This window comes from Rhinopithecus bieti, unplaced genomic scaffold, assembly GCF_001698545.2.
Source record: "Rhinopithecus bieti isolate Rb0 unplaced genomic scaffold, ASM169854v2 scaffold_4781, whole genome shotgun sequence".
Classification (NCBI taxonomy): Eukaryota; Metazoa; Chordata; class Mammalia; order Primates; family Cercopithecidae; genus Rhinopithecus; species Rhinopithecus bieti.
In genome coordinates, this window is record NW_016805181.1 from 3,679,190 (window position 1) to 3,689,949 (window position 10,760).

A 10,760-nucleotide genomic window follows, 5' to 3' on the forward strand; every position below is an offset into this window, starting at 1 on the left:
GCCGACGCGGGCCGCCAGGCTCTCCTCGCCGCCGCGGCGGCAGGCGCGGGGCTGCGCCGCGAGGCCTGATCCCTGCAGCGCGGGCGGACGGCGTCGCAGAGCGGAGCGACCCGGATGCGCCCGGACTCCTGCAGGTACCTGGCTGGCGTCCCCACCTCACTGCGCGCTCCGGGGACTTCTCCGGGCGACCCTGCAACTTTACCGCACCTTCCCCCACCTTTTGCTGCCACAGTCCCCTGTGGTCCAGGTCGCGGGTGCACGACCCAGAGGGTCTACGGCCGCAGGGCACTTTCTGTGCTGCTGGGCGCCTGGCTTGTGGAGTCCGCATGCTCTGGTGCCCAGAGCCCGCCGTTGCTGGAGCCCCAAGGCTCCGCCTGTTGCGTGAGCTGCGGGCTGCTGAACCGGTGTCTGGGTTCCTTTGAAAGCCTCGGGGAAGGTATTTAGGATCAGGTTTCTGGGAGTGGGGTGGGCTATGGCCATGGGAGAGGACCAGCTGGAGGCGGGAGAATCAATGAGCCGGAGAAAGGCGGCACCTCGCGCAGGGGTATCCCCGGGGCGTTTCCCTGGCCGGGAAGCCGTTCCTGCCCTTCCTCGAGAGGAGGCGCTTTCCTGGAGCTTGTAAATGCTTCCCGGGCCGTCTGCTCCGCCTTCTTTGTCATTCCCCCCTCCCCTTTGCCCTGCAGCTGTGCTAGGCGCCCCGCGACAGTTGCAGGGAAGAGTGAACCCAGGGTCCTTGCTCTTGTTCAGCCCTGCGCCCTGGGGTGGGGATGGCGTGGGGCTTGCAGCCCAGGTGTGGAGTCACTTGCGGACTCCGCGTTTGGATCAGTGGCAGTGGTGGGGATGGGTGCCCCGGGGTCAGGAACTCCTCTTTTCCGCGCCCTTCTGGGTGGCCTCCCGACCTCCTGAGGCACCTTGGCTAGCAAGCGAGCCAGTCTTGCCGGCAGGGGCCGCGGCGAGCCTGGCTGGGCGCCTTTCGCATTGCAGGGCTTGTCCTCCCCCCCCCCCCCCACCCCGCTCTGTCCCTTCTCGTTCATTTGGAGAAAGGAGCACCTTTTGCATCCTTGATGTCTCCCCCCGGTTTTGTCTGGGGAGACCGAGCCGAAAGCTTCACTCAGGTGGCCCGCGGCAGGGACCGAGGACAGCAAAGAGCTACCTCCACCTGCCAGAATGACCCAGGGGCCCTGGTTTGGTGCCAAGGCGCGAAGTGGGGGGAGGGGCGGTAGGTGTTCCTTACGTTCTTCCTTGAGAGTAGCTTTGCGGTTGGCCCGGAGCCTTTGGGTTTTTTGTCTTTCACCCTACTCACTGAAAATACTGAGGCAGATGAGGAAAACCAGTTCAGAAGCCTTTCCTGTTTCTTTCCCTGTATTTGCTCAAGCGATTTGCATAACCATTCACTTAGGACCATGTAAGTCACTCCTAGTTGCCCCCCTTCTTAGACTGTTTGCAAATATCTGCCCAGGTAAACAGGAAGCACGCACCTGTCTCCTTGCTGAAGGCATATGCTCTCATGCTTTGTCCTCCCTGCATATCTGGAGCCAAAGAGGTGGCTTTGATTCTCTATCTGAACTTGGTGTAATGTGTAGACTCCACTTCTTACCTGGGTTGTGACCTTCTTGAGGAGATTGACTCGTTCAGTATGCATTTCCAACCAGCCTGCCATGGGCCAGGCCCCAGGATGCACTCGGGGACAGACTGCAAATGGATATGATTTCTGCACGCAGTCTAGTCTGTTCTTTATTTCTCACTAGCTTCCCTTCTTCTCTTGTTATAATATTATGTTTGTCATTTCTGAACTAGGAATTGTCAGTATTGGGACACGGAGAAGGTTATATGGAAGTGCCATAGAACTCTGAATCCAAAGCATGTTGTGAATATACTAAGGAGACTTGTGGGATCTGTTTTAATTGAATCTTTTCTCTGAGCCATTATTGCCTGAATAGAGCCATTGATGAATGCAGCTATGCTAAGGTTTTGCTGGTCAAGCGTATGAGGGCAAATTGGGAGGTCAGAATCAGTCTTTGTTCTGTTCTGAAATATTGTTAAAAACCGAAAGCTCTGGAGCTTGAGTTTGCCAGCAAAGCACCAACAGTATCATCATCTTCTTTTAAGAAGGAAGGGGAAGAGTGGGAACTGCAGCTCCCTCCTGTCTTCAGTGGGTTTTGCCCTTCACTGTAATTCTTCACAGACGTGCATCCCTCTGTTCTACCACCCATCTCAATCTGCCCTGTGTCTGGCATTTGCTGTTGGAATGTGTGTCAGCTTTGAGACAGTAGGCACCACAGGGTTTTGCTCCTTCTTTTCCTTCTTCTGTTTTTTAGTAGATAACATTTATTGGCTGCATACTATATATCAGATACTCTGCTAGGCACTTTTCCAGGCATTATCTCATTTAATTCTCATAAGAACTGCATGAGGATGTGATGCTTGCTTTCTTCAGTGCAGTATTGCTGTGGGAGCTAGCAGTAGATGGAACCCCCCCAGGTGCACGTTGAGTCAGATAGGAGGCCAATGGGAAATGGTGGGCCTGAAGTCTCACTAGCAGGAAGGATGGCTCTGCAGGTTAGGTTGAAGCAGAGGAGAAGGTGGGTGTGTTTACTGACTCTGTTTATCAGGTGTCAGGAAAGTGGATCTTCCAGAGTGCCACCTGTGTGAAATACCCACAAAGAAACATCACAGAGAAGAGAATAGGATGTGGGGACCCGATTTCCAGCTCTGATACGTATTTCTTTAAGGCTCCTTGACTTGATGTGTCATTTTGCTAATCTGGGTCTTGGTCTGTTTAGCTACATTGATCTAGATCTCTAATATTTATTGTTACCCTGTACTAGGCACTAAAAGCTGAAAACTTTTACATGTATTAACTCGCTTCATCCTGATGACAATCTTAGGATGATAGGTTCTATTATTACCCTATTTTAGAGGAGGAAAGAGAGACAAACTGAGAAACTTGTACAAGGTCACCCAGCCTGGAAAAGGTGAAGCTAGGATTCTATCCCTGGCAGTCTGACTGCAGAGCCACTGTGAGATTCAGTCTTCCTCATTTATTGCTACAGTTCCAATACTGTACCCTGTGCTTAGTGGGATCTTGGACTGCGTTTGTTGAACAGTGACAGAGGGGGCTTGCAGTTATCAAGTGACTTTTGGGTCCCATGTCTCAGCCTTAAAAAGAACCTTAAAGACTGCATTAGCAAAATATTATTTTTGCCTTTGACAAAATAGTCTGCTTTTCAGTGAAATTCTGCCCAGCTGGTTAGGAAAAAAGGAAGATAAACTATAAAGATCATGGGCCAGGGAAACATTATGGTGATTTTCAGAAAATATGTTTATCAATGTAAGAAATTCAGAAAAATCACAGAACACTTTGCACTATGACTCACATTTGTCAGGTAAATCAACCAGTGACCAATTCACAAGTACTTATTGTATGGGTGCTAAGTGCCCAGTACTACAGGCAACGAAGGTAGGTAGAATCTATGACATGGTCTTTGAGTTTGAACTTGTAGTGGATCTGGAGACTCCAGATCAATGAGACAAGATAGAACAATACAAGATGCTAAATACTTAAGTCCTGATAAAAATCACAATGACTCGGTCACATTTGTACGACATATTGTGGTTTGTAGGAACTTTCATATGGGATATCTCATTCCAGTCCTCAGAGCAACTGAGAGTTATAAGCTATAGGCAGGATGGAAGTTCGGAAGCCCATATTGCTGATGAAGAAATTAAGGCAAAGTGAGCCTTGAACTTGGACACAGTCAGGGGTCATCTGACTTGAAGTCCAGAATCTTTCTGCCTTACTTCTGTCTGGAGCTAGGGAGCAGAACAGGAGGACAGTGAGTTATCGAGAGTGCTTGGGGAGTGGGGGACTGAGTTTGAATTTCATCCTGGACCTGGCCTTTGCTTGCCGGTCTGGACTACCCTGGGTGCTTAGTGGAGGCAGGGGATGGGGAGTAAGTACAAGCTGGGGAGGAGGAGAAAGAGGAGAAGAGTGTTGTTTTATTTTTTCAGGGGCCTGCTGTTTTGTGAAGCCTGGAGTGAATACTCAATTATCATGAGCATAATAACAAGGCTTAAAATGTACAATAGAATGTAGAAGCTGATTTAGAATTTTCATCCCTGTTTTTCTTTATCATTTCTCTAGATCATCTTTTGAAACTTTTTAGCATACCTGCACCTTATACTTTTTTTCGCAGTAGTTAAGAGGATCAAAATCTGCACATTATAAAAGTAAACTCTTTAATAAGCTAAAAATAGTTACTAGACTAGGTTGTGGTATTTTTCTTGTGGGCAAGAGGTCTCATTCTCTTTGGAATCCTGCACAGCCTTGCACTATGATTTGCTTTGAGGAGATACTGTATAAATATTGTTTTCAGTTGCACAAGTATTGAATGATAAAGGCATAAGGTCTGCTTTTAGCCAATAATGTTACAGTTAAGCAGTTAATGTTGGCAGCAGCCAGCTGCAGTGAGTTTGGTGAAGTCCCAAATGAATGAAGTATCTTGCTGACTGTCCTACCAATCAGTCATCCGAGCACTTACCCGATGCTCACCAAAGGTGACATAATGATTAACTTACATAGTCACATATATATATTCTCATTATATATTCAAATCTGTACATACATTCATTCAACAAGTATTTGAGTACTTACATGATGTTATGTACTATGCTAGGTGCGGGGTATACTGTGGTAAAGGAAACGGGGGTGGGGTGGGGTGGGGTGAGAAGTGGGAGGAGACAGGCATTAAACAAACCAATGCAAAATTTAAGTGGTGGTAAGCGCTCTAAAGGACTTCATGGGAGAGAGTAACAAGGGTAGGGAGTCACTAGTTTAGATGAGAGGGTCAGGAAAGACCTTTCTAAAGAGGAGACATTTCATTTTGAGTGATGAAAGGAGTCCATTAAGTGAAGAGTGGGAGAAAGAGAATTCCAGGCTGAGGATTCTAAGGCAGGAATGAGCACGGAACCTCTTTTTGTTCTATTCAGGAACTTCAGGAGAACAAGGGTGGGGACCGCTGCGAGGAAGTTGTAGAAGAGGGCCGGCCGGGGTCAGATCAAGCTGTGTCCTTTAGGTCAAGTTCAAGGTCTTATGGTTTATTCTGAGGGCTGTGAAAAATGGATTTGCAGAAGGTGAGTGTCACGAGCCAATTTAAATTTATACAAGATTGCCTGGGAAGGCTGTGAAGAACAGATAGAAGAATAGACTGGAGAGGTGCAAGCATGGGAAGCAGAAGCCTCTTTTGGAGGTGTGTTGCAGAAGTGGGACCTAAAGTGAGATTGGACTGGCTTGAAAGATGAATGGAGGTGAGCAAGTGCAGACCTTACACATATAGCTTGGTTGTGAAAGGGAGCAGAGAGACAGGATGGGTGTGGGGGCAGTTTTGTCTCTTTGTGAAATGCCACCTTTTCTGAGGTTAGGGATGTGAGTCCAGCTCCTTGGTAAATTAACACATATATACCTCTGTGTGTAGTTATATAGCCCTTCTAGAAGATTAGACATTTGAATCCTATCTCTGGCTCTATCTCAAAATCTAGGTAACTTTAAGCATATCACTTTGAGTACTTCTAGAAGATTAGATATTTGAATCCTGGCTTTGGTTCTGTCCCCAAATCTGGGTAACTGAGCATATCACTTGTCCTTCCCTTTTTTTTTTTTTTTCTCACTGCCTGGTGATTTTATAATTTCTTTTAAAAATGCAGTCTTCCTGCAATGGTCTTTAATAGCATTATTTATATGTGTTAATTTGGATTATTTTTTATAAATTGAATTAGCAGAATGATGAATGGGGATGTAGGAACATTTGTGGTGGGATTCTAAGCATTTGCTCACTGTTGATCACGGATAAGCTGCTTTCAAATTAGCTTAAATGAAGAGACACTAATAATAAAGTCTGGTGGTGAGGAGACAGTAACCCTTCCAATGTAGATGGGATAAGGACTGATGGAGAGCCCTGGGCATGGTTACGAGCCACTTTTTGTGTTTCAGTAGGACTCCTCCTTACCTGGTCTTCTTCATTGCATGAGACACTTCCTCTGGACGCATGGATATCTGTTAAAAAGAAAAGAGAGGTAAATCTGGTCTGTTTTCTGAGAACCCATTTGTGTTAGGGTTTTCTAGACAAACAGAACAAATAGGATGTGCATACGTGTAGAAAGAGATTTATTATAAGAAATTGGTTCACACAATTATGGAGACTGGCAAGTCCAAAATTTGCAGGATGGGCCAGCAGGCTGGAAACCCAGGAGAGCCAACACTCCATTTCAAGTTTGGAGGCAGGTGCTATACAGCCTGGAAGAGCTGATGTTACAATGAAGTCCGAAGGCAGGCTGCTGGAAAATTCTTTCCTGTTTGAGGGAGGCCAGACTTTTTGTTCCGTTCAGGCTTTCAGCTGATTTGATGAGGCCCACCAGCATTATAGAAGGCAATCTGCTTTACTCAAAGCCTACCAATTTATATGCCAGTCTCTTCCAAAATACCCTCAGAGAAACACTCAGAATAATGTTTGACCAAATATCTGGGCACCCTGTGACCCAGCCAAGTTAACACATAAAATTAACATCACATTTAACAGAATATACTGGCCTAAACATCAATAATGGCCATCACAGATAGCCTGATGGGGCATTGAAGAAGGATAGAGTATCCAGTGATGAATTTCTAGTTGTAGGGAATGAGAGTATAAATAGGACCACAGAACAGAAAGTTACTCCAAAGATCAGTCAAGTCATTTGCTGCCTCTGGACTTTAGGAATGCTGGCTTAAATCCTGGCAAATAATTAGTGTATTGAGACAAAAGAATGCCAGCAGAGTAAATTTGGGGCTTCAACATGCTTATGTATTTTTTACTTTTATTCCGCTATGGACTGGACTGGCTTTCCTAAGCCCTGATGGACATGCCATGGTGAACTGAAAAGCATTTCCTATGATTTACTTGAGATAAAAATGTAATTGGCCAAAGAGATGGGAGAACTTCATGGTTAAAGACTGTTGTTTGTAGATTTGGATTGAGCGGAGATGTTGTGGCAAAAGCATTTCATTATTCTTGTCTTTGAGTTCAAAGACAAAACACTTCTTGGCAGTGTTTTTTTTTTGTGGGTTTTTAAGATCTGAGTTTTCTAAGTGTGGTACCTTCATGAGGCCACTGACATAAGACCCCAGTCTTCTTTCCTTTGGTGCTTCTTTCCCTTGGTATGAAGATGAGATTCAGCCCTGAGGCTCAGGCCTGAGCCTCCATGACAGAGCTTGTCTCCTCTGGGATAAAAGGATAAAAAGAAAGTACCATGTATGACAGTGTTCATCTCTGTGTGTCCCATCCATCTATCCATCCATCCATCCCTCCATCCATCCATCCCATTCTTCCACCCACCCATTTAAATGTCCATCCATCCATCTCATTCTTCCACCCACCCATTTAAATGTCCATCCATCCATCCATCCATCCACCCACCCACCCATCCATCCACCCACCCATCCATCCACCCACCCATCTATCCACCCACCCACCCACCTTTGCCACAGTGTAAAAAGGTATCGGTGTTCCCATGCTCTCTTATCTTCTCCTTAAACCACAATTCCTATAAAGTAGGCTCTTTTGAGATGGGAACTTAGGAGTCTTGTCAAAGTTTATGCAAAACCTGAGAACTTTGTTTTTTAAGCAGGTTCCCCAGACTTCTTGATGTAATTAGAAATTGAATGTCAGCATGGTGCATCTTTTTGGTGGTAAGCACCGAATTTTCTTCTCCCAGTCTCTCTAGATTTAAAGCAGCACACGTTGCCTTCTCATGTAATTTTTATTTTATTATTTTTTCTCTTCTTTTATTATTATTATTGTTTTTATTTTTCCATAAGTTATTTGGGTACAGGTGGTGTTTGGTTACATGAGTAAGTTCTTTAGTGGTGATTTGTGAGATTTTGGTGCACATATCACCCGAACAGTATACACTGCACATTATTTGTACTCTTTTAATCCCTCACCCCACTCCTACTCTTCCCTCTGAGTCCCCAAAGTCCATTGTATCATTCTTATGTCTTTGCATCCTCATAGCTTAGCTCCCACATATCAGTGAGAACATACGATGTTTGATTTTCCATTCCTGAGTTACTTCACTTAGAAAATAGTCTCCAATCTCATTCAGGTCACTGTAGATACTGTTAATTCATTCCTTTTTATGGCTGCATTGTATTCTATCATCTCATTTCTCTCTCTCTCTCTTTCTCTCTCTCTCTCTCTCTCTATGTATGTATCTATCTATATCTGTATATATCACAATTGCTTTATCCACTCATTGATTGATGGGCATTTGGGTTGGTTCCACGATTTTGCAATTGTGAATTATACTGCTATAAACGTGTATGCATTTATCTTTTTCGAATAATGACTTATTTTCCACTGGGTAGATACCCAGTAGTGAGATTGCTGGATCAAATGGTAGTTCTAATTTTAGTTCTTTAAGGAATCTCCACACTATTTTCTCTAGTGGTTGTACTAGTTTACATTCCCACTAGCAGTATAGAAGTGTCCCCTGTTCACCACATCCACTCCAACATCTACTGTTTTATGGTTTTTCAATTATGGCCATTCTTGCAGGAGTATTCCTGATCATTAGTGATGTTGAGCATTTTTTCATATGTTTGTTGGCCATTTGTATATCTTCTTTTGAGAATTGTCTATTTATGTCCTTAGCACACTTTTTGATGGGATTTTTTTTTGTACTGATTTGTTTGAGTTCGTTTTTGTTGTAGATTCTAGATATTAGTCCTTTGTCAGATATATAGATTGTGAAGATTTTCTCCCACTCTGTGGGTTGTCTGTTTACTCTGCTGACTGTTCCTTTTGCCATGCAAAAGCTCTTTAGTTTAATTAGGTCCCAGCTGTTTATCTTCATTTTTATTGCATTTGCTTTTGGGTTCTTGGTCATGAAATCCTTGCCTAAGCCAATGTCTAGAAGGGTTTTCCAATGTTATCTTCTAGAATTTTGTTATTGTTCCAATGCTATCTTCTAGAATTTTTATAGTTTCAGGTCTTAGGTTTAAGTCCTTAATCCATCTTGTTGATTTTTGTATAAGGTGAGAGATGAGCATCCAATTTCATTCTCCTACAGGTGGCTAGCCAATTATCCCAGCACCATTTGTTGAAAAGGGTGTTCTTTCCCCACTTTATGTTTTTGTTTGCTTTGTTAAAGATGAGTTGGCTGTAAGTATCTGGGTTTATTTCTGGGTTCTCTATTCTGTTCCATTGGTCTATGTGCCTATTTTTATACCAGCACCATGCTGTTTTGGTGACTAAGGCCTTACAGTATAGTTTGAAATCAGGTAGTGTGATGCCTCCAGATTTGTTCTTTTTGCTTAGTCTTGATTTGGTTATGTGGACTCTTTTTTGATTCCATATGAATTTTAGAATTGTTTTTTCTAATTCTGTGAAGAATGATGGTAGTATTTTGATGGGGATTGCACTGAATTTGTAGATTGCCTTTGGCAGTATGGTCATTTTCACAATATTGATTCTACCCATCCATGAGCATGAGATGTGTTTCCATTTGTTTGTCTCATCTATGATTCCTTTCAGCAGTGTTTTGTAGTTTTCCTTGTAGAGGTGTTTTGACTCCTTTGTTAGGTGTATTCCTAAGTATTTTATTTTTTTTGCAGCTATTGTAAAAGGGGTTAAGTTTTTGATTTGATTCTCTACTTGGTCACTGTTGGTGTATAGAAGAGCTACTGATTTGTGTATGTTAATCTTGTATCCAGAAACTTTGTTGAATTCTTTTATCAGCTCTAGGAGCTTTCTGGAGGAGTCCTTAGAGTTTTCCAGGTAAGTGATCATATCACCAGTAAACAGTGACAGTTTGACTTCCTTCTTACCAATTTGGATGCCCTTTATTTCTTTCTCTTGTCTGATTGCTCTGGCTAGGACTTCAGGTACTATGTTGAAGAGGAGTGGTGGCAGTAGGCATCCTTGTCTTGTTCCCATTCTCAGAGGGAATGCTTTCAACTTTTCCCCATTCAGTATTATGTTGGCTGTGGTTTTGTCATAGATGGCTTTTATTACATTAAGATATGTCCCTTATATGCCGATTTTGCTGACAGTTTTAATCATAAAGGATGCTGGATTTTGTCTAATGCTTTTTCTGCATCTATTGAGATGATCATGTGATTTTTGTTTTTTAATTCTGTTTATGTGGTGTATCTCATTTATTGATTTGTGTATGTTAAACCATCCTGGCATCCCTGGTATGAAATCCAGTTGATCATGGTAGATTATCTTTTTGATATGTTGTTGGATTTGGTTAGCTAGTATTTTGTTAAGGATTTTAGCATCTACGTTCATGAAGGATATCGGTCTATAGTTTTCTTTTCTGGTTATGTCCTTTCCTGGTTTTGGGTCATCCTGGCTTCATAGAATGAATTAGGGAGGATTCCTCCTTTCTCTGTCTTGTGGAATAGTGTCAAAAAGATTGGTACCAATTCTTTGAATGTCTGGTAGAATTTTGCTGTGAATCCAGCTGGTCCTGGCTTTTTTTTTTTTTGGCAATTTAAAAATTACCATTTCAATCTCACTGCTTGTTATTGGTCTGTTCAGGGTATCTAATTCTTTCTGATTTAAGTTAGGAGGGTTGTATTTTTCCAGGAATTTATCCATCTCTTCTGTGTTTTCTAGTTTATGTGCGTAAAGGTGTTCATAGTAGCCCTGAATGATCTTTTGTATTTCAGTGGTGTCAGTTGTAGTATCTCCTGTTTCGTTTCTTAGTGAGGTTATTTG

The 10,760-nt window shown here is 43.2% G+C and overlaps 1 protein-coding gene across 3 annotated transcripts in view; it reads left to right on the forward strand.

Annotated features, from left to right (window-relative positions):
- KCNS3 (potassium voltage-gated channel modifier subfamily S member 3) overlaps positions 1 to 10,760 on the forward strand; it is a 48,364-nt gene continuing 37,604 nt past the window's right edge. Inside the window, exon 1 of one of the 3 annotated variants that reach the window (XM_017871424.1) lies at positions 1 to 134. The gene's annotated coding sequence lies outside the window, so the exon portion shown is untranslated. Of the gene's footprint in view, positions 135 to 5,034; positions 5,134 to 5,282; positions 5,308 to 10,760 lie in introns of those variants that run through there. The other 2 variants (XM_017871425.1, XM_017871426.1) reach the window with 2 other exon arrangements.